This window comes from Octopus bimaculoides, chromosome 2 (genome assembly GCF_001194135.2).
Source record: "Octopus bimaculoides isolate UCB-OBI-ISO-001 chromosome 2, ASM119413v2, whole genome shotgun sequence".
Taxonomy (NCBI): Eukaryota; Metazoa; Mollusca; class Cephalopoda; order Octopoda; family Octopodidae; genus Octopus; species Octopus bimaculoides.
In genome coordinates, this window is record NC_068982.1 from 38,823,701 (window position 1) to 38,828,233 (window position 4,533).

Genomic DNA, 4,533 nt, shown 5'->3' on the forward strand with positions numbered 1-4,533 from the left:
TATGTATATATATATATATATATATATATATATATATATATATATACATACATACATACATACATACATACATACACCTTCTTGGTTTAAATGTCTTTTTGTGTTAACATTCTTCTACTCGTTATTAAAACTCTATCTCGTGTGTCTTTTTTTCCCACCCGAAACAAATAAACACTTCAAAACATGTCCTGGCCTCAAACGACACAGTGCTCATTTCCTCACTGGATCCGCTGTGGCCGTTCTCTATTCCAAGCATCCGGACCTTCCGGCAGATACCAGTGATTCCCAAGTCTCCGACGGTGACGCGGTATTCACCGTGTCCAGTGATGATGTAGCTGCTACTCTGAGATCTTTCTCTAGGAGCAGTAGTGGAGGAGTAGATGGCCTGCCACCCTCAGAGATTTAATCTCGTCACATTATACAGAAGCAGGAAGACGTTTGCTCCGACCTCTCGCTGCTCTGGCAGTTTTCTTCGTGCGGAATTCCCCCGCCATGCTTGAGATTTCTTTTCAGCCAGCCTGACTGAGGTAAAGGAGAAGGACAGAGACATCCACCCGATAGCGGTGGGCAACGTCTTTCGACAATTTGCGGGTACGATAGCATGTAGATCAGCCAAGGATGACTTGAGCGAGACACTAAGTCCTGTCCAGCTGTGTGTTGAAGTTAAGCGTGGATGTGGGCCTGCTGCCTATGCAGCCAGACACTACATATTGCATACGCCTCCCTCACCACCTTGCCTCCTGCTGAAACTCGATATGGAAAACGCCTTCTACAGCGTTAGGTGGGACCACATCTTGGAGATGTGTCTTAAGACGTGCACCATCATTACACCCATTTGCATCTCACCTATGGGACACCTAGCACACTCTTGGCTACCGACAACAGGATCGCTTCTACCACAGGTTTCCAGCTCCTTTTGCGTTGGCTGTCGATGATGTTTCCCGATAAGTCTGCTCACCCTTCAATGTCTGGTACCTGGATGACGCGACCCTGGGTGGCTCGGCTGAGTCTGTAGACCACCCCAGCCCTGGAGCTCCTTGGGATTGAGATCAACCCCACCCACGTCAGGGCTGATAAATGTGAGCTGTGGTGAGGCTGAAAGCCCATCTTGGCGAAGGTTCGGCTGACGCCGTCTGCATTCTTAGTTACCAATTCTCCCGAAAGCCATACGAGAGTACCTGGAGACCAAGCTTGCTGGCCTGTATAGGACGACAGAAAGATTACGTCTCATTGATGCAAACCCAGCGTTCTTCCTCTTGAAGAATTGCTTTGCTCAGCCTAAGCTCCTTTTCTCGCTACACAGTGTACCATATAACCCTCTCACGGGTTGCCTCGGTGGAATCGATGCTACCATCCGGCGCTATGCTGAACTCATCTGCAATGTTAATTTTGACAGTGCCAGTTGGCAACAAGCGAAGCTACCCGTGAAATTCAGTAGGCTCAGCCTCTGTTCTGCTTTAGATCTGGCGCTGTCAGTCTATCTTCCCTCACTTTCCTCCAGCTGCACTCTCATCGGCGAGGTACACTGCAGGATGGCTAAACCCATTGTGACCCGTGAAGTGGAGGAAGTGTTGGACAAAATACAGTTGTCCAACGTAACTGGGACGACATCAAATGCAAATCTACTTTCAGGCAGATTGAGACTTCTTTGGACTAGTATCGCCTCGCTTGCTTCCGTTTCACTTCGCAGCCAAACAGAGGTGCGTGGTTCAATTCGGTGCCCTCCTTAATGACCAGTACCCTTCTTGATGAGTGCACCCGTATCGAAGTGGCCCAACAACTTTATTTCCGCGTGTGTGTGTCGCACGAATACCGTTGTTTGGCTGCGAAGTGGAATTCGGCCTGTTTCCGTTACCCTGCAGCTATAGCGCGGGCAGGTTCAACTCGACACGCTGCTCTGAACGATATCAGTAGCGACCGGCTTCCTGTCACTACTGGAACCGGCAGGTCTTGGCCGCGGGGATGGTTAGCGTCCGACGGAATAACCCTCTTCCCATACAATGAAGGTAAATCCCTAATCTAGGATACAAAGTGGACCGACGTATTTTCCGTCTCTAACCTTACCACATCGACTGCAAACCCCGCTATCGCCACCCATAATACAGAGGACAGGAAGATCACCAAATACCGGAGTCTGACCAGCCGCTATTTATTCGTACCGGTTGCCGTCGAGGATTCAGGTAATCTTGGATCTCGCACTTCTGATTTCCCCCGCAAAATCGGTATGACAGTGGCCCATCTGAGAAATGAGCCCCGCGAGGATGGAGTAGAAGTTGTAGTGAGTGTCGTTGGCCATTCTCCGCGGCAACCCCTTTGCAATTACATTATTTGGACTAGGGTGTATAATCTGTTATTTTTCCCACGTCATCTTTCGTTGCTTAATTCCCACCTGCCTTGTTTTCTTTATCATTGTTTCTTTGCTGAAGTAATTCTGTTTCTTTTTCCCTATAATTTAAATTTTATTAAAATTTTTTTCTTCGTTTTTTTTTTTTGTTTTATCAATTTGTTTTTAATAAATTTGTTGTTTACAATGTTTTTTTTTTTAAAGAAGAATTTAATTTAATATTCGAAATACACCATTGTAGGTTATAAACATGGAAAATAATATTGGTTTCAAATTTTAGCACAAAGTCAGTGAGGGGTTAAGTCGATTACATCGACCTCAGCGCTCAACTGGTGCTTATATCGTCCCTGAAAGGCAAAGTCGACCTCGGCAAAATTTGAACTTTGAATGTAAAGACGGAAGAAATGTCGCTAAGCATTTTGCCTGGGATGTTAACGATAGTTCCAGTTCGCCGCCTTGCTGTGTGAGATAATCCTTTCTACTACAGGCACAAGGCCTGAAATTTTGGGGGAGGAGGCGAGTCGATTACATCGACCCCAGTGCATAACTGGTATTTATTTCATCGACCCCAGAAAGGATGAAAGGCAAAGTCGACCTCGGCGGAATTTGAACTTAGAATGTAAGGACAGACAAAATGCCTCTAACCGTTTTGTCCGGTGTTCTAACGATTCTGCCTGCTCGCCGCTTTAATGTGGGCGATAACAATAAATATATTTATTGTCAAAAAGAAAAAAAAAAAGTAAAAAGAAAACAAACTATTGCACAGCACTCGCAGATAGTGTTCTTTTCCTCCCACTTGTACATACATAGCTTTGTTTCAATTTAAGTTGGTAATTTCACAACTTTCTCTCGCCGCCGTTTGCTGTGGACTGTTCGATGCAGGGGTAAGACAAATTTTTCAGTCTATGTTCCGTTTGCATACACTTCTCTGTATATCAATATTTCTTTTATAATAACTGTGTGCCTTTTTTTTTTGTTCTTCTTCAAATTTCAGCATTTTTATTCCCTCTAAATATTTGAATTGATGTTACTTTGTATAATAGGATGTATATGAGATCATACATTTCATGTATTTTAATTTAATGACGTTTGATTTTATTGTTTAATTCCTTTTATAAGTGATTTACTCATTTACCCGACACAGTTCTTAACGCTGTTGTTTAAAATTAGCCCCATATCAGCTCTGATTGAGCTGGCATAAAGCCTTATATATCCTGTCTTTTTCTCGGTATAGTCTACCCAGTACCACATCTAAGTATGTCCTTTCCCTTTCAAATGGATAGGTTGTGCTTTAAAGAAAACTATTTGGCTGCTATTTCTAGCAGACGTGACTGTTAAGTGTCTATCTGGTCTCTTTTACTTGTTTCAGTCATTTGACTGTGGTCATGCTGGAGTACCGCCTTTAGTCGAGCAAATCGACCCCAGGACTTATTCTTTCTAAGCCTAGTACTTATTCCATCGGTCTCTTTTGCCGAACCGCTAGGTTACGGGGACGTAAACACACCAGCATCGGTTGTCAAGCGATGTTGGGGGGACAAACACAGACACACAAACATACATATATACATATATACGATGGGCTTCTTTCAGTTTCTGTCTACTTTGGTCGGCCCGAGGCTATAGTAGAAGACACTTGCCCAAGGTGCCACGCAGTGGAACTGAACCCGGAACCATGTGGTTGGTAAGCAAGCTACTTACCACACAGCCACTCTTACGCCTATCTTTATAATCGGATGGTGAAGCTTAGTAAATACGCTAAAGACTCGTCGTATTGAGTTACGTAAGTTTCTCTACATCCCGAGTTCAATATAATAGATATTATTTATATAAGGAGATCGAATCAATCGAAATAATTAGGACTGAGAAAACTTTGATAGGCTGACAAATAGTTTGGTGCACGTCCAAATATATTACACGATATGTATGTATGTATGTATGTATGTATGTATGTATGTATGTATGTATGTATGCATGCATGTATATGCTACACATGCACACACAAAGTATATACACTCATGTGTTGTTCTATTTCTCCTGTTTGTTTACTGTCTTTAATCTCTCTATCCCTCTCTCTCTCTCAGACATATCTTTTAGCTATCATTTCTCTTTCTATTTGTTTCCGTAATTAGACTGCAGCCATGCTGGGGCACCGCCTTGAAGCACCTGCCTAGACCAATGGTTCTCAACCG

General features: G+C 43.6%; 1 protein-coding gene across 2 annotated transcripts in view; it reads left to right on the forward strand.

Moving 5' to 3' along the window:
• The window catches only part of LOC106874684 (innexin unc-9), a 169,177-nt gene that overhangs the window by 36,276 nt on the left and 128,368 nt on the right, over positions 1–4,533 (forward strand). Inside the window, exon 1 of one of the 2 annotated variants that reach the window (XM_014922493.2) lies at positions 3,128–3,228. The exons of the other annotated variant lie outside the window; for it this stretch is intronic. The gene's annotated coding sequence lies outside the window, so the exon portion shown is untranslated. Of the gene's footprint in view, positions 1–3,127; positions 3,229–4,533 lie in introns of those variants that run through there. 2 annotated transcript variants of the gene reach the window in all.